Source organism: Acanthopagrus latus, chromosome 13 (genome assembly GCF_904848185.1).
Source record: "Acanthopagrus latus isolate v.2019 chromosome 13, fAcaLat1.1, whole genome shotgun sequence".
NCBI lineage: Eukaryota > Metazoa > Chordata > Actinopteri > Spariformes > Sparidae > Acanthopagrus > Acanthopagrus latus.
In genome coordinates, this window is record NC_051051.1 from 21,539,796 (window position 1) to 21,567,248 (window position 27,453).

General features: G+C 39.3%; 1 protein-coding gene across 7 annotated transcripts in view; it reads right to left on the reverse strand.

Annotated features, from left to right (window-relative positions):
* The window catches only part of cadm1a (cell adhesion molecule 1a), a 394,713-nt gene that overhangs the window by 265,521 nt on the left and 101,739 nt on the right, over nucleotides 1-27,453 (reverse strand). The window contains exon 1 of one of the 7 annotated variants that reach the window (XM_037120292.1): nucleotides 2,365-2,490. The exons of the other annotated variants lie outside the window; for them this stretch is intronic. The gene's annotated coding sequence lies outside the window, so the exon portion shown is untranslated. Of the gene's footprint in view, nucleotides 1-2,364; nucleotides 2,491-27,453 lie in introns of those variants that run through there. 7 annotated transcript variants of the gene reach the window in all.

Consider the following 27,453-nt stretch of genomic DNA (forward strand, 5'->3'; position numbering starts at 1 on the left):
CCTGTCAACCCAGGAGATTAGAGATTTTGGCAGAGCAGAATGTCAAAACATATCAAATCCTAGACTCTGTAACTTGAGTTAAGCATAATGGATGTGTCAGAGCTGTTTGCCATAATTTTCTTCCTTCACTATTCATGTCAGTTTAGAGGAAATAACAAGACTCATCAGTCCAGACTGCAGTCTGCTTCATTCCAAATACTGCTGGCTACAGAGATCTGTGAGCCACTTCTGAAGTTTCATGGGGGGGGCCACCATGACTTGCGTTTCGCAGGGTAGGGTTCGTGCGAGGTAATTTGGTATGCATCAAGATTCAAACTCTACTGTTTTACCTGTCCAAACAACATAAATAAAGGCAGTACAAGAGTTACAAGTATGAAAACACTGCTCCAAACAAGCTTGGTGTCCTATTTTTGTCAAGCCGTATGGAGAAGAGGCAGAGGCTTTGAGTCAGTGAAATAGTATTTCTGTGACTTTGCACAGATTTTTTAGTCTTGCCTCGCCTCCGCCTGTATGGTATTTTGGTGACATGCAGAGAGTTTGGCTGTGCCATATTGAAGACTAAAACATTATTTTGAGGACAAGGACTGGTGTTGGCCAAAATTCATGTAAAGGGTGACCTGGATTTCTGACAGTGCTGCCAACCAGCACCAGGTCAGGGATCTGACACAAAGAGCAGTTAAGATATATTCTACAGTATTTTGGTTTGGGTTGCACAGACACAGCCAAGCTACCAAACCCATAAAACTCCTAAGCCCTGAATGTGTCACTGGGTTCAAACATTACAAAAGCATCCTTTATACTTCAAAGACAACATCGGTGCTTTTCTCCATAACTACACATCATTTATACTTTCCATCCCTTTGCAGTGCAACTAATGCATTATGATTTTGAGAAGTCATAGAAGCAGCAACTACCACACAGTGGCACATAGGTTTGCCAAAATCGATGTAGACTTGCTGTTTGCAGTGATGCATTCCACACCTCAGCTTAGCTAATTTATTGTCATACTGTGCCAAAATGAAGGGAGCTCAAAGCTGTCTGGACTGGTACAAAACCCAATGTTAACACTATAAAAAACATTCAAATAATCAACATACAGTAGTATGGATTGCTAAACTGGTTGAGCAGTATGTTTAATTTATAGACAAAAGAGACAAAACCAGAGCCATTGTGAGCATGACAAAACAATTGAACAAAATGATCTTTGCCCTAGATAAATTGACTTGTGTTTCTATTTCCAGTCTACTGACCGCTCAAAGCTGCTTTACAACTCTTGTCAGTTCCACCTATTCACACACATATCCATACAATGATGACAGAGGGTGCCATGCCGGTGCTACCTGCTCATCAGGAGCAGGTTGGGGTTCAGTATCTTGCTCAAGGACACTTGGACATGCAGCTAGGAGGAGCCGGTGTTCGATCCAGCAATCTCACTAGACGACCTGCTCTACCTCCTGAGCTACGGCCACCCCAAAGGTCCATTTAATACCTTTAAAAGGACAACAGGCATGTCTTACTGACATGGATATGACTCAGTTTTCATCACTTGACCTTCATGTTGGACAACAGTTCAAGTGTAAACTCGATGTGACATCACCCATTGGTTTGTACGTGACCATTTTAAGGCATCATGGCCGTCATCATTTTGGTTTTCTTGAGCAAGAGACTATATGTCAATAAGAGCCATGCCTGTCTATTTTACTCTAATTGGGATCATAATTTAGAAAAATTAACACCAAACTGCGTCAGAGAGGAAAAAGAGGAGGACTTTACTTTAAGTGATGTCATATCCTCATAAGATTACACTGACTTCTTTTTGAAACCAGTAGAGTTTACCCCTCCTGAAAAGTAAGTGAGCGTTAAGCTAAGTAAAATTTCTCAAAACCACTGGTATGACCCCACAAGAAACTGTGAGGTTTTTAGCATAATCTCTCATCAGGAATTGATTCTATAATATATGGAGACTTTCCCTTCAAGTCAGTGTGCACAAGTATAAGTGAATACACCCATTTATGTGGATGTAAATTGGTGAAGTAGATCACAGAGGTCAATGAAACAATTTAAGCCCTTTAAACCATTAAACATTTAAGAAAACCAAACCCAGTCAGTGTTGGCCTGGCACTCTGCAGAGCAGGCTGCACTTTGCACCACTGATCCAACTAAACAACGCTCTTGGTGTGAACACATCTTCCAAGACCCTCCTTTCTTCCACCCTCTCCTCTTTGTCTACTGATGGCTTCCTGTGTACAGTGGTTGAGTGTGCAGTGAGGGGGGGTGTTCACTTCATTGTGTTCGTACTGCTGACTTCGCCAGAACCACAGCTAGAAGCATCTCTGTTATGGGCACACAGGCTCAATGCATCACCTTAATCACTCTTGCCTCACATTTCAGCCGCATGAAACCTTCACCAGGGCTGACAGCAACAGGATGCACGCTCGGCCAACCCCTCCTCCATCACCACTACCAACAGAGAGCAAAGAAACTGCTTACCTAGGAGAAAACACAAAGAGAGGGAAGGAGGGTTATTCAAGTATGTAGCATTACAGCATGATACAGTCTGTAGCCTCTCATTATTCACCTTTCATATTATGTGCTTTTCATACAATATGATCAAACATATACAACATATATACTTAACAGGGAAAGAACTACTAATACATCTGTACAAATGCACAAGTTCAAGCTTCTTTTTTTTATTCTTCTTAACATTTTGACACTCAAAATGCTTATCAAAATTGTGACTGTTTAAACCACTGGGACTTTTCTTCTCCATAACAAGCCTCATTGTGTTACATCTGGCAAAATGGTCGATTTTAAGGGAATGGTAACATTCAAGTCAGAAATTGTCAGTTTCTTTTAATACTAATAAAATTCTAATTTTATGTAACAGATACTGGCTGCATTTTAAAAATTTCAATCATTCAGGAGAATATTAATAATCTGCGTTGACAGTCCTGAGTAATTCAAAAGATTATAATAACAAGACAGGATGATGGGTCATGTTTCTGCATTTCTGCAGTTGCATAAATGACAGTAAATAAACAAGCTATATTGGTTATCTTCTTGTGCATGCCTTAATTTAAATGTAAAAATACATAAATATGGATTGCTCCAGTTAGTGAGAAAAGTGACAGAGGCTGTCTGTAATAAAAAACCCTGTGTGTCAACGTTCCTATCAAGATACAAGTTTGAATAACAACATTTTCGGTTTCATGGACTCTTTCACTCCAAGACTTGAATCTACACAGACTCATCCAATGACTCACAGCCATTGACAGAAGTTGAAAGTTTTTTTTTCATATTTTGTTATTGATTGTTTTTTAGGGGTACATTTAGGTGTACACTATGGTCAAACAAGTTCACAACACGTATTAAGTCCAACTGACATTTACGCAGCATTTCCAACAACTTCAGTCCATTGCTCACTGACTGTAGCTCCCGTGGATCTGAACCCATGAACCTGATATTTGTGAAAAGCTCTGATTTCCCTCAGGCTTAGATGTTCAAAGCCAAAAACATTACTTCAAAGTGTGAGTAAAGAGCAACGGCCTCCAAAAATGTGCTATGCAAGTCCTGTACTGTAGCTTGCACACTCTGCCAAAACTTTAGAATGTCATAGAACTATTTCAGTGGGGTTTTTTTGCCAACTAAAGTAAAGATTCAGATGACTGCAGAGATAACGGCTGATTATTATGAATAGGGGAGTCTGCCACTTTTCTTCAAAGACCAGTGTGTATCCCTTCCTCACATGGATTAGACTAGTAAAGGATCCAAATAGGTAGTTACTGTAAGAAAAAGCTATAAAAATGCATAAAACTATGTGAGGGATAATAACTTGTGTAATGCACCAGCAATGAACACGGGCATCTGACCCACAATTATCTGAAAATGACATATAAGGTAAGAGAAAAATGTCCGGTTGTGTTAGATAGTTAGCTCTCAAAATGGAGTCTTACTAATTGTCATCAACAGCTTCACCCATGGAAATGACATGCACTGTTCATTTTCTGCAAGGCTAAGAGACAAGCATTTTAATGATTCATGTCAAAATCAAGTTTTATTATATGAAAAGCTGAATGAGGCTTGAGCAGCTTTGTCGTTTTACAAGTCATTGCTTCACCCAATTTTTACTATGGAGGAGTCAGGCACAATGGTGTTACAGGCCATATCGCCACAGTGGTCACATGTACGGAAAAATATGCCAGGTTGAAATACGCCAGAATTGTCCCTTAAGCACAAAGACAAGCAGTTAATTCCAAACCATAAGAAATCATGTTCTTAAAACGGTTTTGTTGATTTTGAGTTCTGGTAAATAGCCAATACGAATTTGAAAATCTATATCAGGCTAAAATATATTTAATCAACAGTGAAAGAACTCAAGGCTATTTACATCCGACTAAACTGTAGGAAAGTGATTAGAAAAAAAAAGCTAAAAATGTGCCATGGGAATATTAAATGCCTCCAACTGACATGGGAGTAATAAAGAGAGGCAGCTGAAATTGCCCAAGAGGGCCACTAATGTAGAAAGGGATGGGAATGGGGTTAAGATGTTTTAGTCAGTCAATGGATGCGTAGCCTTTATTACTCTGTTTCATTTATTCCAAAAGCACCAGACCTCTCTCCTGAATCAAGATTGATAGAAGGTAGGCATTACTGGGATTGAAGCTCTTAGAGCATGGGAGAAAGAATATCTGAGCATTACTAAAGACCAGACTGAGGCCTGCTGGGAGCAATACTGAAAGGTCTGCAAGCAAGATGCTGCTCTTCAGCTATCCCAAATATGTTGTTTCCTTCGTGGTAAAAGGTTTGGTGAGTTGCCTCAAGACAAATTTTAAAATCGGTAATGGGTCATGGCTTGTGGGATGTTGCATTTTATTCATTTTTTTTTTTTTTTTATTGCAGTCTGAAGCTGTCCCAGAGAACCAATGGAAACCACAGAGGGTAGTCAGAAGGAAACTGACTAACAGGACATCATCTGCTTAAAAGGTGCTTTAAAGGTGCTACAGAAAGGCAACAGTAACAATGTTAAGCAATAATGCTTGTATTTTCAGGATTGTAATTAAAAAAAAAAAAAGAAGAAGAAGAAGAGAGATGAAAGAGAATGAGACAGCCATTAAGTTCCTGTTTCAAACAGTAATTTTAGCAACTGTCAGAACAGTTTGCAAGCTGTAGCACTAAACTTGATATTTGTTAACAATATGTCTCAGTCATGTTGATGGCCATAAAACCAGGTATTTTACAAGATCTTTACCCTCGACTCTTACAAAGTGATTTTTGTGCCTAAACCTGAACTAAAGAAGCATGAGGGTAAAAAGTCTCAACATAAGAAAGTTTCAACATGCATTTGAAAATCAAATTAAAAGGTAATTAACCCAAGCTGACTTTTGGAAAACTGCTGCCTGCTCCTCCCCTCCATGATGCTCAGCATAGGATGCTGATTCACTAGGGATTTAGCTTCATCAGACTGGCTAAATATGGTAATTTGCAGCCAAATTTTTATTTGACAAATTATTGACATGGAAGGTTTCCGTGGGATTAATATGCAGACAACCTCTGCAATTCTATCAAATCACAGGTGGTGAAGTACCAGTCCTATGCAAATCAGGCTTTCGGGAAAACCCTGACTGATACTGCCTTCAGGGGAAAAATGAACATGTCAGGCTGTATGCCTGTCTTTCAAAGAAACAATCTTCGAAGGATTTGGATGACAGAACACCAGTCCTGATTAGACCTGACGGGAAGCTAGCCAATTAAAGATCGCTTCCATCTGCCCCATTCACTGCCCACGCCTTATAGTCTGCTGCCTTAAAGTGGTAACGCTTCAGTCGCAAGTGATTTGCAAGAGAGGAAAACCTGTTAAGAAAAATGACTAGGAAATGTTTTTTTTTTTTTTTTTCTGAACTGTAAGCAAGCCATTAAATAAGGCCTGAACCCCTCCTAAAGCCAGCAAATGGCTGTCCAAATGTTAATTTGCTGAACAGCCTGCAGATGATGCAGAACATGGCTTTCACCTTCTCCTGCCATACATAATTCATGCTATTGACTGGTGAGGCAATGCCACTTTCATGCACCCAGCTCACAAAGTGGTGCCACTTTCACACACCGACGCAAGCCAATGAATCCACACCAACTGTGCAGTAACGCTTAGCACACAATTGAGGTTGGCGTGAAATGTCCAGACAAGATAAAGGCATGCTCACATTTCTGATACTGGCACAGATGCCCTTATACTAGTTTACAGAGACAAGTGCACACATGCTGTCACAAAAAAAAAAAAAAACCTTAAACACAAAGACAACTTCATAATACACATAAAAGAGAGCCAAGAGAACAGAAAAAAAAAAAGGGAGTCAGACGCACTCCTCATTTCTGAATATGAGATTACAAAGCATGACCGGTCACACAGTACATATACAGGAGCATATAACTGAGGACGGGCATCACCGATGAAGAATTATTCATGGTTTAAAGCATCAGTCCCACAGGGAACATTAAATATAAATGTATGTGTGCTGCTCAGTCTGACCCACTTTGGAGGATCCAACAACTACTGCCACAGAAGCGGCGTTTGGCTCCTCCTCAGTACCAATAGGACTGCCGCTGCTACAAAGCCCCCCTTTGATTAACCTCATGGCCAAAAGGCGACCACCATATGACTCCTACATTTCTCTGGTTGAATCACGACCGAAAACAAAACAGCGAGAAAATAAGCAGCCAGCAAGGAGTACAAAGTGTGGAGAAGAGCGAATCGAGAAGTCTATGGTTGCATTTCAACACAGATTTTCTGCATTGAACATGTTCCCAAGTTCGAGACTGACCAGATGGCCATCATTGCAGGAGTGAAATTTAGCTCTGGATCGTGAGGAGGAGTGATAGGTCTTGGAAACGATACCCATTGTAAACATTTGCAATCCTGTCTTTGGAAGCCAAGACACAAATTAATATTTAATCCAGTGGCATGGTAATACTCCCTATTTCAGATATGTTGGAGAGCAGGGCCTACTGTGAATGCATGACTGGTTGTCTCATATATTATTGCTATAAGCTTTGATAATGGAGTTTCAAGGAAAAATCTTGAGACCAGTGCCAGAAGAGATGAAAAATGGTGGAACAACATGACTGAGGAGTTGGATGAGAAAATCTGTTAACGATCACATTCTAATTTTAACTCACTCTGGTGTCATACTTCATTGAAAAGCACACAAAGACTGAATTTTTTCACCAAGCATGTGGGCATAAGACAGTGTTCCTTACAACTCACTGATCTGACCACCCAAATATGACCACTTCTTGTTCGTTCATTAAAAACAGGGGCTCTCTGTTGTCTTATTAGCGTACGTGCTTGATCTCATTAACATTTAGTGCATAACTCAGGAACAAGAATGGATGGACATCTTCCAGCAGAACTTTTAACAATTCATTCTGAATGTATGAATGTTAATACTTGATGGACTAAAGGATGGACCGTACCACTGGAAAGAGTAAGTTCCACTAATCTAAGCAGTTAGTTAACAACTGGTGTTCTGGTTTAGATGTGTGGTGCCTCTGAGAGGCTCAAACTGGATGAGATCACCTCAAACTTGTTAAAATGTTGCCCAATTGGTTTTATAAGAATTTAGCACTCATCTCCATGTTTGTGAAAAGGGGTTAACTTCCTCTGGTGATAAGGGTGGCACTCAAAGAATGGAGCCAAGATTTCAACTAAGATCTATTTTCAACAACACGTCCTCATACCTAAATGACTGCTGGGATCGAGGGTGTGGCTATTTTGTTAGCACTCGCAAAAAAACTGTCAAGTACAACTACACATTTTCGTTAGTCATGCTGGTGCACCTGAAATTTAGCAGATTATTTTTTTTTCTAACAATTCAAGTTATCGCAATTTCTCGATGTGTATGTCTGAATCAAAACGAAGAAAGCCATGTATCTGCACCTATTTCCTGTTAACAATCTGTGTTAAGAAATTCCATTAAAATGTATTACCAGCCAACCAGTGCAACCAGAGCCCAGGACTGAAAGGGAGGATGCCAAGAACTCCTTAAACAACACACTTCATCATCACGCTATCAACTATGTAACATGCTGCTGTCTGGTTAGGTTAAGGTTATAAAAAGACATCTTGGTTACATTTGAAATGAATCTGGGTTAAAACAAGTGCATTAATGCTGCACAACATATTAATAAAGCAACAAGATAAGAATGTGCATATGTGCAATAGTCACATCCCAGGACATGCAATATCTCGTAATTCAAATTAACCCAGCCCTTTCCCATTTTAGATGGTTTTCTGCATCCACGCTGAACATTAAGATTGCAGCGCTTATGAGAATTTTATATACTGTATATATCTATATATATATATATATATATATATATATATATATATATATATATGTATATATATACATATATATATATATATATATATATATATATATATATATATATATATTCAGTCAACACCGACGTTTGGTTTCACACTGTAGATGAACAGTGTCCTGCGTGAAACTCTTGTTTGTTTGACCAATCTAACCCGTTAGCATCCACAACTACAGATTATGTTGCTGTCATATGTCACATGATCTTTCCTCCGACCATAACTGCTATGACCACCACAGGTTGCCCCTTAACAATTAATTTGGGCTGTACTAAGCTGATTGCGGCAGTTTTCCTGGTAGGACAGCCTAATTTTCAGGTATCTGTTAGCAGGAAAAGAGACAAGGGTGATCATGTCCCCCAACTGACATTTGTGGACAAGCCCTTCACAAGCTGATAGCACGAGGGCAGCAACAGAGGGAACATGACCAGGTGATCGTGCTATAAACTACACTCCTGCTCATTAAAGTGTCATTTAAATTATTCATTCGGCATGTCAGAAATGTCCTTTCTCAGTCAAATTGTGTTTCTTTTCAAAGCTGCCGTGACACTTTGGGATTGTCCTTATCTGTGCCTGCAGTGCAGCCCCTCAGGAGAACTTTAAAATTGCTCACCTGACACCTTGCCTGGTGCTCCTCATGTCAGTATCTTCCTCTTTCTCTCCCTTTCCCCCTCACTTTGTGCTCTTCACTTCTCACTCTGAGAGCAAATCTTAAGACAAGCGGTTTGATGTTCAAAGCAAAAGGGCTTGAAAGCTTTCCACCAGCCACCCAGACTCAAGACTTCCCCCTTCAAAGGATAACGTAAATTGGCTCAAGAAAAATTATTCACACTGGACACAAACATGGGCAGACTCTCCCCTACGGATGCGGCAAACTCATTGCAAATAATACAGTATGCCTGGAACTGCGGAGCCTCTACTTGTCGGGATGAAGACAACTTTGCAGAGGGGGGAAGATTAATCATCACAAGTAACCTCTTTTTTGCCCTCTGCACCCTCAAGACTTTATTAATTTTCACTTTGTACCTGTCAAACTGAACTAAGGAATAGAAAGGTGCCCTGAAAATGCATTTCACTCGTGTTACCATTTCTTCAAAACCCTTATGTTAATATCGAAGACAAATCCTATGAATATAGAACGGCTTATATAAGTTTTGTTGACAAGCACGCTATGTAACAAGCAGCTTAATTCCAGGGTTGAAGTGTTATTAAGTAAATCTGCTGGACTTATCTTCCCAAACTGACTCTGCAACAACTAATCAAATGAATCAAATCACGTTTAACAACTGTATATCTTTTTAAGGTCCTTAAAATGAATAACCTGACCTTACAGTTTGTCAGAAGCTGTTTGAATATCAACAGCAACTGCTTAACTGCAAGTGCCCCTAAATAAGTTCTTATCCCCAGCTTGTCAGATACAGCAGGTTGGTCAGTGGTCTATTGCTGCTATATAAAACTGATGCTTTAGCTAGTTAACGGTAATACGTAATATACAATATCCAGTTATGTGTTAATGTGTTGAAATTTTATTAATGTTGTTAACCAGTTGTAGTTTGGTTAGGTTGATAAAAAACTTGGTTTGGGAAAAGATCAATTTTTGAGTTAAAATAACTATGATTAGTCTTGGAACTCACATCATGTAAGTTACGTAAGTTAGCCTCTCGCATAATGTAGCCTTAACAACTTTAAGTGAAGGTGACTTATAAGCAAATAACTCTTGATTCTTGGTAACCAACAGGACGCAAACCCAACTCTTTGGAATGTAAGTCCCATCGAACCACCAGACCACACCCAGACTCAGACTTTTCTCACTCTTTCTCTCACCTAGAGGATTAAACTTAGAAGTGTGACATTGACCAGGCGGCTGTTTTTGACTGGGGACTGAGAATGGGCTGCTAAAAGCTAATGTTCATGTTACCACCCAATATAAACACATGAAAAGGAATAAACAACAGACTGACACTTTCATAGCAATCTGCCCATCTGATTTGAGATTTCTTGTGCACCAGTGGGAAATTTGGCACAGGAATGGCTCTAGAGGAAGGGTCATGGGCTTCACAAAAACAGATGGAGTCACCCATTTGGGGAAAAAAATCAATATTCATGTTAAGTTTCATGCTAATCTTTCCAATTGTTGTCAGAATACTGTATCTTCATATGCAAGTGAAAAACAAAAAGATCAATCGTCATCCAAACAAGCTATCATTACTGCAGTTGCCTCTCAACTGTAATCCTGCAGAAAAGCTCTGAAGTATACTGTAAAAAAAAAAAAAAAAAAAAATTCACAATATACAATTTTGGTTTGGTAATCTTCCAGAAATTGTATCTGCATATGTTTTGCTACCGCAAAGAAGAGAATTCCTCTGTTTAAGAAATAAGTGCCAAGTTGTCTTGCTTATATGTTGAGACTTCTTATCTGATTTGACTTGGCTCTGTAGTACTGTGCATAATCACAGTGGATGATTGTGAAACCATAATGTTTTGTGGAATGTGTTAAATACAAAGGATGTCATATACAGGTGTATAGAATTGGGGGTTGTTTAAAACCACTCTGACTGAGCTGTATTGCATACTTAAGAAAATAAAGCAACAAGGATTGCAAATGCTTACTTTTGTTGCAGCATAATGAAAAACGTATTGCAATTACTTTTTCAAGCAACTTACCACTGGTCATTTGGTGTGAATTCCAAGTACAATAGAATAATAATAAAATAATCAATTAATAAAGTAAAAACATTAAACTACTGTGAGCTGTCAAAGGACCTAGGCATCATATGAGGGAATTCAAGCTTTAACACTACTCTTGTGTATGCTGGGTATAAGTTGGCACATCGTGATCTGTTTAATTTGTTTTCTTCACAAATGTTCTGAAACCCATGCTAGCTCACTGGTTATTTTATCTTTAAGGCGGGATAAAATGCTACAGAACTAATCACATAAAAGTGAGGCGATGCTTTGCTGCAAACATGACAGTGAGCATCATCAGAAGTGGATACAGCTGGTGAACACAATACCAGCCGTCGTAAACAAAAGCAAAAGCTAGGTGTGAATTTCACATTAGCTGCCAACTGTGAATGTCACTGTCAGAATTTGAAAGAAAGATCAAATCTACAAATAAGAGGAAAAATATGGTTGTGAGGCAAAGCTCAAAGCATCCAGTGCTGCCTGTGATTCAATCACTTGCTCCTCCAGCAACTGTGTGTTGCAGATTAATGGTGATTTACAGCCAAAGAATAGCACCACAGTCAGAGTCAAGATATCTTGCCAAAGACTAGGTATGATAAAAGGAATATAAGTTTGATTCTGATAACACCATGACGAGGTTGAATAAAACAGCAGTAAAAAAGGTTCCCACTGTTTCCTGTCAATCTTTGTATTGAACGTGAAATTGTGATCCCATATATACTAAAGAGATGAGGGGGCAGCCCACAAAACCAAATGTCTAAAAAACACAAGTACTGTTCATTACCATTTATTAGGCTAAAAGATTATCTTACTGTTGTTTAATATACACTTTCAATACCTACAATTCTTGCTTACACTGACCTCACATTCCTTCTCTCTCAGAAAGTTACATTCTTGAGTCATTGCCTCAACAAAAACCACATACTGTATGTAACACAGAGGGTGGGTAGAGATATCTTCCAGAATATATGATCATATCTGTTGCACAGCTCTTTTTGTTTAGCCCATATACTCAAGAGCTGCATGGAGGCCTTTCTGTGTCTCGAGACAACATTGACACATTCGCCCGAGCGCAGTGAAGGCGTGAGTGCATCTTGGCAGCGTGCCATTAGCCATATCAAAAACGCCTGCCATTTCATTTCTCTGCTCAAATATTTTTCCATCAAACCTAATCGATTGCCAGCTTTGCTTCCTGTAACCGCAGCCTCAGTGCATACAGTTCTTATTGCTGCAGCTTGACAGAAAGCAGCGAATCCTCAGCACAGTGGGGGATTTGTCTTTGGCCTGTTCCGTCTCTCTCCCCTCAATCTCTCGACGTGTCCTCTACCGTTTCCGTGCTCTTACTTGTGAGACAGCCCTGACGCTGGGAGGTCAGGAGTGACAGGACACGTGGGTGTGCTAATCTCCCCTTGGTCAGCTCTGGAACTGGACCTCAATCAGCACAACGTGGTATTTGACATAATAGATGGGTGAGGAGACAAAGGAAGACAAAACCTCCCCTGACAAATGGATGAATTTCCTGGAGAGCACAGCTACACTTGATGGTAATGGTTTAGGGATGAAGTATGGGGGGAGGTGGAAACCCGCAGAGAAAAATGGTTATTGCATCTAATCCAGATGACAGCAATGACCCCATTGTCACATCAGGGAATTGTCTCTTCCACTTTGATTTTGCTCAGCGTGACCACTTGAAAAAGTTATGGAACAATTTAAGGCTGAAATGTTTCTATTTAATTCACCTTTGGGCTTTTCACGCTGGGATGAGGTCAAGAAGCGTAAAGCATGATGCATGGTGGGATAATCTAAGTTTACTGCCAGGAATGCAGGTACTTGCTTCGGCACTCCCTTCTAGATCTCCCTCAAGGGCATCATTTTCCACTTCAAAACACAGTTCTGGTCCCTCTCCCAAAACTTGTGTTGTCTGTCCAAACCCAGGGGACAGGATGCACCAATTAATGAAAAGGTGAGATTCACCCAGTTCGACTGTTACCTTGCAATTGCACCAAATGCTTAATGGGCAGCAGCAGGCAGGAGAATTTCTGTCTACAAATTAAGTCTCCGAGGCTGTGCTTCCTCTCAGGCTGCATACAAACCTGCTTCCTTTGCTGGGATTGGTATAAGTTAACCACTAACCATGGGGTTAAAACTGGAGTTGGACACCCTGTCATGTTTTGGAAACGTAACCACTGCAGAATATTATACCAAAGACTCCAAGGTCATCTGAAGTAAGTGAGCAAAAACAATACTGAAGCCCCACTGGATGTCACTCTTCACAGTTTTAGCAAGCCAAATAGGCTTGAAATTTTCCGAACTGTTTAAGAAAATGCCAGCAATTTGTATTTTTGGTCAATTAGGATAAATTCTGATGTGTTAAAGCTATCACTAGGCTTAGCCTGCAGCTTGATCATACACAAGTAAATGACATACAGAATGTGTAGCTTAAATCAGTCTACTTCCATGTCCACTTGCAGTCTGTTTTTCCACTTGCTACCATCAAAGCCCTGTTCTGCTGTTTTCTGTGCCCTGCAAGCTGCACTGAAAAAAAATCAAAGGGGGGATGATAACAAAGTTGTTATTTTCCTTTGCCTGTTCAACCACATCTGGTCAGGTGTTGGATCACTGAAACATCACCTGAGGACAATTTGGATGAGATTTCATCACTGTAGTGATGAAATCCAATTGCAATAAAAATGAAACACCAAATCTAGCCATGAAAGGCTCCCTTCTCATCAGTGCATTTACTTTCTATCACAGTTACTCAGGTGATCTCTTTTCCTGTGACCCTTAATGGCCCAAATTACCTCATTATTTTGTATTCTATCTCACAGAGTGAGAGCTCTTCAGCTTATCATCTAACGGGAAATGATGCTGTTTGGAGTTGCAGGGGCTCTACTGGCTACTAATTGAGAAGAACAGAGAGTGAGGGAGCCATCACTTTGGAACTGCACACTCCCTGTGGAGATGCTGCATATGACCCGTCACTAGGAAACAATGACGTCTTATTAGCAAGCCAATTCCCCTGAAGCATTGACATGACAGAGCAGCATAACACAAACACATAATACCCATACAGTCTAAGATTCTGCAATTCAATATCTCAGATTGAAAGACCACTATAATGATTGTAAATGTCCCCAAATTTCCCTCTGTATGACGCCAATAAGAAGCTGACAAAGATCAGATAGGGAGGAGAAAGTGGCCAAGAAAAAGACACAAAAACAAAAACTGAAGATAAGATGGAGGCACAGTGAGTGTTTAAGATGAAGAAAAAAAAAAAAAAACACCAACAGATAAACTGATAAAAGGGAGGACAGCTGTGTCATCGACACTTAAAAGAGAATGATAGAAGTTGAGACGCAGGGTGGAGATGATAAACTGACAGCTGCCAGCCTAAACATGGGCTATATGTATCACCGCTAGAGTTTCACAACTGTCACTGATGTATTCTTAAGGGTATGTGCCACAGGAAAGCTTGTTTTAAAGTGTAATTTTAAAGGGATGTTGGTCTGTCGACACCAGAGCTGGTCTAAATCCAAGTCAAATCTCATATCATTCTAAACAAGTTAGAGTGAAGTCTTGAATCAATCAAGACAACTCTGAGACAAGTCAGAAGTTAATGAACAAATGAATGTATATGTATGAATTACTGTACATGGCTTTAGACAAAAGTGTCTGTTAAATGTAAAAGGCAAGTCTTCAGTTCTCATTTTTAGGATTTATACTTGGGTTGTCTGATGATCAAATGATTTTACCCTCCCCCCTTAAGCCTAAATCCCCACCTGTTTAGAAGATCAAACCAAAATCTAATAAAGACTACAATGTCTATGAATTGTGTTATAAATAGGAGGCACTTCATTCAAAAATGGTTTTCAATTCATCTGTGTAGTTTAATAGGCAGGCAGATTACCCCAAAACGGAAAGCCCTGTTATTCACTTGACAAGCCACACAGGTGAGCATGAAAATGATCAGCTTTAACTGACATTTCACATGACTGACAAATAACACGCCTTTGAATTAGCTAAGGTCTGTTGAGACCTCACAATCACAGTGAAATCAACCCTCCTTCATGACATACCGCTACCTAAACCAAAAAAGGGCTTTGCTAACAACTAAGTGTAGATAGCAGCAATGAATTACATTATATATATCATCAACTGATGTATTATTTATTTACTAAACCTTATATATGATAGAGACTACACCTGAAGCCAAGCCCGAAAATTACTACTACCTTTAATAAAACATGATAAATACATAATGTCTTCATAAAACAAAAAGAAGATGGCTTTGCTTGCTTGACATGATTGACAGAGGAAAATAATCTTACACCTCAGTTTGAACGAAGATGAAAATTCATAATCAAGCATAGCCTTTGGCCCTTCTCCTGACCTTTATTCTTCTAGGAATGGAATGGTTACCAATCAACTGGGATTCAACAGAGGATTTAATGTTAACTCCATGGGGGTATTGCTGAGAGGCTATGATAATCATAAAATATATTATGCCAATTGTCTCCGTAGAGAGAATATGCATTAGAATCTATCATGAAAATCAAAAGTAGACAAGGTCTAATAAAATAGCCAAAGGCTGAAACTAGAAGCTAAGAGAAATGCAGCCTGTACCAATGGGAAGAACAATGGGTTTTAGATTTAACATTGTTGGTTGCTAAATTTGTTCATATTTCCACAGATATCCGGCCAACATGCATGGAGCAATATCACATGAAGATTTCCAGTGAAGCCATGGTGGAGTCTGAGTGCAGAATATTTCGGATTTAGCTTTGCTCTCTGAGTCAAAGAGAGAGGGCTTCCTTCAGCAAGCTGTCATGCTGTGCTAAAAGTAACACATCTAAGATAAACGAAATTGACAAGGAAATACAAAACAACTGCTTTGTTCAGCGTTGATAATTTAACTGCTTTCGGTGCTCACCTAAATATCTGCTTTAAGTGTCTACATGCATCCTTTCACTTCACTTTGACTCTCCTACAGAGAATTTAACTATTCCAACTGACACCCAAACTGTAGGCATGGCTCGCATACTAACTGACACATACGCGACTTGCGCACAAACTTCAACTATCTCCGGTGATCAAAACTTCAACAGACCTTTCATCTGCTTTCATCCCTAGTCAAAGAACTGCTCGCTTGCTTCAAGAGCTTATACATCAGCTTACATCAACTCCTGTTCCATTGATGGGTTAGTTATACCGACATGTCATCTGATTTAACCTCTTATTCGGCTGACGGTTTAACTACTTTTAGCTTCATCACCTGACACATCACGCCCATACGCAATCTCAAATGCAAATAATAAAGGTGGCTCGGTGGCGGATTTCCCTCTGGCCACAAAAATATCCCTTTTAACTTTGGCATTATGTAGGCCGCTTTCCACATAATTCTTCAAAAACATATGTTGCGAACCTCTCACAGGTTTTGGGGCAATAACAAGCCTCCTGAACAGTTCAGTGTGCCTTGGGAGCCCAACATCTCCAGTATTTGTTCATAAGGGAGCTGTTGGGTTGATATCTGGTGACTACCAATGCCACATCAGCATATAGCAATTTTCATCAAAAGTGTGTTCATAAGTGTTTCCTATAATATCAATCAGCACATTTTATCTCTTAAAATTACAACTGGGAGCTCATTTGAAGGTGGTAATTTACCCCATTTGATATGGCTGCTAAAAATGTGTTAGGTGTCTTAATTAAAAGCCATCCTTGTTTAGCAATAATGAGGATTTAAGGAGCAACTTTAGGAGCTTGGCAGGAAGTAGCTAATTTGACACTGTTTCTTTCCACATACATTCGGCACTAAGAGATGTAATACCTCAGGGCAGCCAAACAAGAGATTCTGGGGCAGTACATCAAAATAACTAATCAAATATTCAGCTATGAGAGACTGGCCTCACAGAGGAGATGTGAGGAGAGCAGCAAATAGGCCAAGAGTCATTTGAAAGAGCAGACACAGAGATTACACAAGTACCAGCTGTCAGAACGCCGGTGAATCAGCACACTCCAAAATGAGGGCTGCAGAATGTGACAACAGGGCTGCGCTTGATGGACACATGTTGACAGGAAGCGTCGCCGATGATGAGCGGGAGGATACCCACAGTCCTCTGCTCTTCGGCCAAAAACATCCAAATTGGCTGACCTGTCAGGCTTGGTACAGCCGTCCAGAAGTCTGCAATCATATGCCAAGCAACTTTAGCCTTTTAAAACCAGCCACTGAGCTGCTCCAGTTCTTTTTCAGCAGGTAGCCAAAGTCAACTTGTAGCTGAAATAATAATCCAGCGAAAAGCCGCACACGGGCCAGTATAACATCGGCTGCCACAATTGAAAGGTGGGAAGTGAAGCCACAGAAGTACCTTCAATCCAAACAGGCCATAAAGGTGTTAAATTAAAGTGTGGATGAGAAGATACAGTAAGGCAGGGAAGATATTAAATGTGAGATGAAATGTGATTAGGAGGTGGAATAGTTCATTGTGGAAAGTGAATAAAAAAAAAAGAAAGAATGAACGTGTCATTAAATGTTCAGTTTGTGGTTTATGCTATTGCATCATCTAAATGCAAATGTGATAATAGGAATACATTTTCAGTTAATCAATTAATTTTAATCAGACCCAGGAAAAGCCTGTTATTTTTGCCTCTCCAGCCCTCCACACATGGCAGACACACCAATCAGTCACGAGGACAGATTGTGCTCAAGATCTCTTCAAATCTGGTCATTTAAAAAAAAAAGAGAATGCATTTCATAAAAAGCACTGAGGAAAATATATTTAGTTTTTTTTTTAAGGTGATTCAAATCCAGTGGTACAGCCACCTGAGATTCAAGAAAATAATCTTGGCCCTGTCATTGGAACTCTTGCTAGAGCATTTGAGGGAAGGGGGAAGGGGTTGTGGGTGAAAATCTGCCATTAACCAAATGGACTTGGCTGGCTGGAGGAGAGCTCGCCTAATGTGTGGTGTACTTAGTATAGAGGGACTTGAGCCAATTTTAGGGCCTCAGAGTGTTGCAGTGAGTTCCAGAGACGCAGTGAGGGTTCTGAAGAAGCTTCATTTATTCTCAGCAGGGTAACAGAAGGGAACTGAGTTCCGCCAGAGATACAAATGGTGTATCCATGTGAGACGACAGCAAGCGCTACAACCAAAGGTCAGATGCCCCAATTTCATTTCTTCCTCTTTTTGTTGTTCCCTTCCTAACAGCGGCTTTAGCAGAAATCAAAACTACAGAACAACTGTTGTATTATTATCTGTATTATGGCCAACACAGATAGATGTTTTGTTTCTTGTGGATGCCTAATTTGTGGGAATGAAGGCAGGGAATAAAATCTGGGCCTTTCATCTCTAGCTTGTTATCTTTTTCCAATATGATCAGTGTGCTAATGAATCCGACCAGAGAGCATGGTAATGGTACCTCATTTTAGTGAATGAAACATCTACCATGAAAAAGAGAGAATTTGGCTTCAGGGGGAATTTGGAGACACTTTTATTTTATTTTTTTTCAAACTGGGGACTGCAACTATTCTTCTCACTTAAAGCCACATAATCTCATTCATGGCTTTTTATGTCTGTGTGCAGGCTATGGTAGGTATGGTGGCAATGGTAGCTTCACACAGCATAGCTTCATAAACATATCTAAAAGTTCTGTACGACCAAGACAATTTGATCTTGTGCCCACATAATCGTTTTCTTTGAACATAAGTTCAGATGAATAGGGTTTTCAGTCCATCAGTCCATCACAAGGGGCTACTTTAATCATCTCTAATAAAGTTGAAACAATTCATTATTTCACATCTCAATATATTCACATTCCAACAGGTTTCCAACTATTTCTTAAAAATATGTCACTCCAAGAAAGTCAACAATTCATGTTTGTGATAAAAATAAAATAAAAAATAAAACCCAAGTTGAATTAAACCATAGTTTTCCATTATGATATGAACATTTCTCATTGATAAGTGACCAAAACCAGGATATGCATGAAGCCTGATTGTAACCAGGTTATTAGAGGGTATAAGTCAACTAATTAATTGTTGGGTACGTCTATACGTATTGTAGTGTAACACAGATGCCAGATCATGCACAGACTGATTGTGGTGTTTGATGGTTGAAAGCTCTGACCCCAACATGCCCAGTGTCTCACTTAATAACACTCTCGACCATCCTGCCAGTACGTGAACACTTCCGAGTGTTGAAATGAACATGATGCTCCCATGCAGGAGACGCTGAAATAAACTGAAACAATGGCTGTCTGGAACGTTGCCTAGAATGTTGAAACAAATATGTTAAGCTTTAGATATTTGGTTTATAAATGACTACTGCTACTGTCAACAAGCTGTGTTACACACTAGTGCTTTCTCTTTTTCTGCTTCCTTGACTTTTACGAACCACCCAGCTTGTTCTCATAAGTGAGTGTGGCTTGATGTTTTACAATTAGCAATAACAACACAGGAAACTACCATTATAATCACCAACAAACTGCATTTGGCCTGGGCTTCACCATCATTATTACAGAAGTAACTCAAACCCCTGCTAAGACTGTTCAGACCCCAGTTGTGATTGGACTCTGAGAGTGACCCTCCATCTATTTTAGTTTATCTAAATGTGAACCCCAAGCGCGGACTCCATTAGTGCTGCAAATGGATAGGTTCTGCATTAGTCCTTTTTCTACAGTTTGCATCTTAAATATCACCAAGTTGGGAAGTGGATCCAGTGGAGATACTATAGCTGTCCAGAACCATTGGCAGGATATCGATAAAGTAGCAGATTGGCTGCAAGTAGGCTCGCCAACCCATCTGAACCGGCTGGACGAGGCCCTGAAAGAACCCATGCTGCTAATCCGGAAACCCTCTGATCAAATTAAAACATGTGAGTGGATGAGGAAAAAAAAAATCTGCAAATCTGTGGATCATTTCCAGCTGCCTGTGAATAATTCTTTGATTATGTGTCTGCTTTTTGACTCATTTATGTGAAATCCTTGGATTTGTGCAAAGGTCTAATTTAATTTAAGTGAATCACAGGTAGCGGGGCTGACTGGATGCTGCATGAAAAGACAATTTATTACATTTCCTGATCACTGGATCTGAAGCTCGAGCTTCAAATGTGAATGGTGGCAAGGGTATTATAGCACATGTAATTCAATAGAGAACTTCAGAGTTCAAATAATGGGTGAAATGTAGAGGAAGAACAATGGACTTTCTATAAAAACATACAACTCAGTGATGTATTAACGTATCATTTTAGAAATGCACATTATAAACCTTAAAAATCTTATTACCCTGTAATGGTAACATAATGCCGGAGCACTGATTCTCAGCAAGTTTACCACTGCTGTCACTGCCCTCAGCATGAATAAATAACACAGGAAACATCTAGAAGAAGATGACGAGGAATTGGCACCTGGAAATAATAATTTCCGGTAACTGCTTCATTTTCAAGATCCAGAAGAGACCACTGAGGCTAATAGGAATAGTGAAAATAATGCAAAGTGCCTTAAACCAGCATTCTTTTGTTCCGAGAAGGTGACTGTGTGTCAGCTTATTAAAGAATTATCCTACTCTTTAGTTGATTTATCATCTCAGAAAACAGTTTCCTGATGAGATTATGGTGACAATCGCTAGTTCCAAATCTTCTTCAATACAGCATGATGTTCATTTTTTGAATTACTGTCCCACTTGGAGTAGCGTATGTGATTGACAGTTTACTACCATTGTGTGTCCTCAGGTTCTAAGCACGCTCTGCTACTCTGTCTTCCCATGTCATGTCTTTTCCAGTGTCTCCAAGTGTCTCCCCGCTGGTATGTTCTGATTTTGGTTTCTTGTTCCTCATTTGATTTGTACTTTGCTTTTCTTGCACTTTGTTTAAGCGTTGTGTTTCTACTTTGTTTTTGGTCCTTGTGACTCATTTCCATTTTTTCTAGTCCTCCTGTGTTTTGTATTTCCCTTTTGTTTCATCAAAGCTTGCCTTTAAGTTCCACTACTCCTGTCACCAGTGTGTCTGCATTTGGGTCATCCAACCTTTGGCTCCAAAAGAAACAAAGATGGCCTTAATCCAAGGTTTCAAAACTGCAGTCTACAAACCAATAAGTGAAGTCTGTGTAAGTTTACACTTGGCTACTGAGCTCTTTTTATCTTTCCACGATATATATATATATATATATATATATATATATATATATATATATATATATATATATATATATATATATATATATATATATATATATATATATATATATATATGATATAACTCGTATAGTGTTATTAATGTGGACTAAGGAAAGCAGCATTCTCCAGTAGAAGCAGCAGAAGGCTAAAAACTGCATTAACACAGAGACAGACACATGTCACTCCCTTTTGGTGGTTATCTTAAAAGCCAAACGTGACTTGTGACACTCCATGTCCCTGTTTGCTCAAGCACTCTTTGACAAATGAGTGTGAGGGCCAAGAGAAGAAAGGCAGCAGAGTCAGCTTAGCTGTTGCTAAGAATTTGAGGTAAACAAATCCTCTTGTGGCTGAGATTTAGAGCAAAGCCTGTGCTTTTCTGCTCCCGGTTGCACTAACGCAGACTGTGAAATTAGCTGAAACAAATTAATGCTATGAAGGGAAACAAGGGTTGCTGAACAAAATGCGGTCTCAGTCAAAAGATGTTTGGCCGAGCTCATTCTTGGCACATTCCCCCCAAGAAAGAGCTGGAGCAAGCTCGGTATTAGTACCTAAAAACCCTCATTGAGACCAAAATAATTTTAAATCAAATACTGTAAATGGAAAAGTGGGAAAACATGAGAGCAGAGAGGAGTAAGAAAAGCTGAAGCTGATTAAATGCCTGACCACCCACACAAATGCAAAGGCTAATGATAACATTCAATAAAAATGTCAATATCTGGCCAAAATACAAACATTACTGCACACTAAATTGATTGTGTTTTGATTCATAGCAAGAGCAGTAGTTATATGTGACACTCTCCGAAGAGAGGGAGAGGCATTTGCAATTTAGCAGTATTGGCAATAACCCCCAGCAGTATGTTTTTTTGTCCTATTGCCTGACCTTTAAGAAGCCTCTATAAATTAGCTAGCCCTCAGTTATTCAACACAGGCATTAAAGAGTAATGCCCCCGCTCTAGCTCTGAAGCATCCCTGCTGTGGAAACTGCAGGCGATGTCGACTCTCCTGGGTCGCATTTTATTAACCGACAGTGACTTCCTGAGCACCTCATCTCACTCATCTTGTAAATGGGAAGCACTGTGGTACAGAGTCAATACAGTTCAATGTGACAGTGAAACTGCTTTGAAACCTTATAAAAATAGGAAAATATTGACTTTATCTGAGTCTTTTATATGTTGTAAGTTGCCAACATCTCCTGTAGTTTGCTATTGATCACCATAAATCATTTGTACATCAATTCATAGGAATTTCTTTACCAAACAAGCATTTTTAATAAAATGTCCTTAAATCCCAGAGATCTGACATAAACTTTTGTATGCTTGTCATTCCTCTTTTTTTCTTTTTTTTATAATGGGACTTTAACAATGAAACATAACATTAAATCGAACCACTTACCAGCCAAGAAAATTTTAAACTCACTATTCATCCTCAAAAAAAGGAACTGGAAAAAAGTAAGCCAGAGTGGAAGTGTCTTAAGATGCAGTACCACAAAGGATTCAGTTCAAAAATCCCCAAATATACTCTTGAAATACAAAGCCAATAAAACTTTGTTTCCACAAGACTTTGAGCTCTCAACAGTTAATAACCATTCTTCAAATGTTTGTCTTGGTAATGTTTGGGAATCATAGTCTATTCAATATCAGCAATGGCATATGTTGGTCAATATGAAGTCTTGTGAGATTACAATTCAGATATGGATGTTTGGAATTATTCAAAATCATTACATTTTTAGTGAAGTTTTCCATTGAAGTGCAATTATGTTGTTTTAGATGATAGAATTATTGTTAATCTGTAAAATATCTAGCTTTTGTTACATATCTTGGTATTTGATAATAACAATTATATGGTCACTGCAAAAAAATGTGTGGATATATATTAGTAATGGCAACTGTTGGGTTTATTACTATGTAAATGTGTAATGAGGTCATTCTTCTCGACCTGGAATAACACTAATATGTCTGTTTGCCCCACAATAGGGTAATGTTAGGGAACCTGAAAGAGTAACATGCTGAATGTCTAACATTGCAACACCACTGTATGAACTTTTATTAACTAAAACTAAAGTTATACATCAGCGCAGAGTGAATCCAATAGTAGCACTTACTGTATAACAACAGAAAAACAACTTTTATTTTCACCCTTAAGACTTTGAACATTTTCAGGAACTTCCTGCTAAACTGATTGCCATTAAGTTTATTGACATTTTGGACACTTCGCAGTTGGCTGAACAACTTCGCAAAAGTCAAAAAAGTTCTATTCTGATGCCTTCTGATTTTATCAGATTTTATCAGAGACAATTTCCCTCGGGATAAATAAAGTCTTCTTGAATCTTGAATCTTCTTGAATTTATTTAGCATCCATGTAAACACTTAAGCTATAATCTTTATTCGATAGCATTGAAATAATATTGTCTGAGTTATTGCAGCTAATGACACCTATTAAAGACAGGAAAACTTAAATTGGCTGGACTATATTTACAGACTTTCTTACAAAACACTAGTGCAAGTGGCCAAACACCTGCAGTCTCGTGCATAAGCTAGACTACAGTGAGCCTGTGCTATTAAATCACTTCATTGCCCTGGTGCCACAGATGAAGAGCAAAAATGAAGAAAGGTGGCACAATAAAAATGGAAAAAAAAGACAACTGTTTTTAAGGTACCAGTCTGCAATTCTGACTATGCTTTCAATAATTGGGGTCAGAGATATTATTCAGCGTGCCATTTGTAATTGATTTTGATGTTTGCTTAAGTTCATGTGAGCAAAAGTACTTTAAGTGCATTAAGGTTCTTGAGTATGAAAAGTTCAGTTGTTGTGTAGGTGGTGGTAGAAAGTTATGCTACTTCATACTGAGCTGAAAAAAAGACTGGAAGCCATCTGCTTGACTCACTGGAGGAAATTATCAGGCATTTGTTGAAAGACGGACACCAAAGTGTTTGGATGGTCGCTGCTTTGTAAATGACTGTCAAAGACTTGCAGTGAGCAGGAAAACACCAGGAATTAATAAATAAACACTTCTGAATCTAAAGTAAACAGGCATGTTAAGCTGTCAGATATCATCACAGACCCCCTGCCTTCCCGCACAGTGTGGCTTCCATCCTTTGCTGTAATTAGCTCATTTTGGGATGACATGACAGCAAACAAAATATGAAATGAAAAAAGATAAGCAGGAGAGGGAAAAGTTAAATAAGTTTCCAAGGGGCACATCAGCATTCATGTTAAGTCGAGCTTCACTTCACCAGATTTAAACATCTGTCAGTGTGTTAATGCTCTGAGAGACGTGTTGAAAATAAAATTTGCACATCTCAACTCCAACAAACATGTAAGAGCACATGGACAAGTAGAGAACTCTACGAGGAGGAAAGAAAATTATGCAGTAGTAATTGAAAAATTGAGAAATTCAACCAAATATTTTCCAATTTTAATACCCAAAGCATTGGTAAAAACACCATCTAAACTTGTTCTATGAAAGGACAGATTTTAGAAAACATTAGGGACTATCAAATAATAGGGTAAAAAGTAAAAATGTCCTCAATATATAACACGAAAGGACATTCAAGACTGCAACGCACTCAGCTTAAAACATGAATTTTATATAAGGTCAGAGGCCCAGAACAATTTTGAGCAAGTTGTGCATAATGTAAGAATAATGTCATCGATTCAACGACCCATTATAGTGACACAAATGGCATAGTTTGTCTGTAACCAACGCCTTGAACCCTGGGACAAAAAGGTATGATTTCCAGATAAAGGCACTGAACCAAGAGTATGTTAGTCAAACAGCGCACACCGGCTGGGTTTAGTGCTGGACTGTGGGAGAATAAATGCATTTCTCTCTCAGGTACTCTTTAAATGCCTTCAGATGTGTACTTTTCTTTGTAAACATCATGCTGCTGCATTACCAATAACACTGGCAACTTGCTGACTGACAGGAACAGCTTGGTGTCAATGTGATACTACTCACTGGACTGGAATTAATGCACACACTATTACTGAGATATATGGTAGCAGATAGGGGCTGGCAATGGCAACAGTGCAGGATAAACTACAAAAGTAAAACAGTACAGATGATGAACATTGCGCTAGGTGTATCAGGGCCTTGGGACAACAGCCCAGGTACCAGGATATTAATGGTAGCAGTTAAGATATTTGCAAACCACTGTAATGTCTAAGGTTGACATGTGTACCAAATGTGGCATATCACATTCACACTATATGCTTATCAGCCACCTGAGACAGCAGGGGTGGAGGAGAGGGTGGAGGCGTTATATCAAGCCAACAAGGCTGCCAAACAGCCAACTGCAGTTCGAGTCACACCACTGGCTTTTTGTCAGGACACATGGAGTCATTTGCAGCCATTTTAGTGGCAACAAAACCGGATGTTTTGAAGGAGCATAGAGATATTTCCATCTAGATATTTTTCACTGGACGAGCAGCTCCATCCGTGAACAAGCTGTTCGAAATAGGTATTTAAAACCAAACCAAGATGTTTTCTTTACGCGTTTTTTTTTTTTTTTTTTATGTGCCTATACCTAAGTAGAGCATAAGCACAGCACTGTGACAAAAAAGAAACAGAAAATGTAACCTAAACAAATAGAAACCTGCAATTGATTTTGCAGAAATAGAGTTGGCTAACATTTACTCTGGTGATTCAGTTGGAGACCAGTCTACTGCTACTTGCAACAAGCAGCATCAGTTTTGAGTAATAACACACGATATGCTTAGAAGAAACTACTGAATAAATGGATAAAACAAGGCTGCTGGAACACTGACAGAAGCATTATGTTGGGACATTTTTAATTATCAATCTAGACAATTTTGTTAAAAGTCTGTGACCACTAACACTAACCAAAAACGAAAAAGGCATATAACTCATACTGCAGTTTTTATACTTAAGTCCATCTCCACGGCATGCTGTTGGTATTGATACTTCAGGTAAAGTCTGTCCGTCTAATGTGTCATTAGAGAGATAACAACTTTGATTAAGTCTGTTCTGATTCTGCAGAAGACAACTCTTTTCTACCTGAAAACTAGATTGAAAAGTCTGTTGAACCAGCTTGATGCCCCCCTTGGAGATGCTTGGTCTAAATTTCCTATGTGTGATACAATACAATCCTTCAACAAGAGCTGAATTTTCCCCAAAGCTCAATGCTGGCTGAACCACTTGGCATCTCCTGCTGTGAAACACCTCTAAGAGAACGATTAAGACACAAAAAAAAAGAAAGAAAAAAAAATAGCACAAGTGCTGCAACAGTCTGGCGTAATGTCTGGCACAAAGCTGCCATCATTGCCCTGTCTGCTTTTGCAACACTCCACTCTTTATCCTACCGAAGTGTGTCTGTCTTAAGTGCCTTTCCCATCAATCATTTTTATGCTCCAGGAGGAAGATTTATAAGATGAGGATGCTGGTTGGAGATGAGATTCATCTGTGTCTAAAATAATGGGTAAAACCACTCCCTTCACACAGGTTTTACACATGATAGCTTGTGAGTATGCATATTACTGAGCTGTGACTAAATGTGTCCTCAGATAGTGAGCTAAATAGGTTACCTGGGATGATATGCATAACAGATTTACATGGAAAAAGCAGGGGAAAATGGACTTTGCATTGACATGTACTGCAAGTGACATGCCTCGTTGTGCCTCACTGCCTCCCACAGCTGACTGCGTTACACATTTGCTCATGGAACATCTAAAGGACAGGAGATGTCTAGGCTGATAATACATTTTCTGTAGGGGAACAATACATATTTAAAGGACACTTCTTCTGTCTTGACGAGACGGAGGAGCACAGTAGCCTCAAATGAGCTCCCTGACAGACAACTTTCATAGTAAAAGAGAGTGGCGCTCTAGTGAAACATGGCTCGAGGCAGCACTTAAAAAATCTGGCAATATTTCATTGTGAAACATGGAAAGCTCAATATGTCCAACAAAGCTCTCCCTTTAAATCCTCTCAGTGTGAGAGATAAGCATGCTGCAGCTTTTAGAGATGACAGTGAAATGTATTATGCTTAAACAAGGGAGAGAAGACGTTGGCCGAGGTCGACATTTGCTGTCTCACCCATTCAGTTGCAGATATCCCTTTCTACTCTACATACTGTAGAAGCATCAAATTTACATGCCAGTTTGGACCAAGTGGGAGTCTCTGTTGGAGAAAGCCACACGATGCATAAGACAAAGACAATGAAGTATTAGTGGATATCTACAACTTCTCTGCTTGGAATAAGTAAT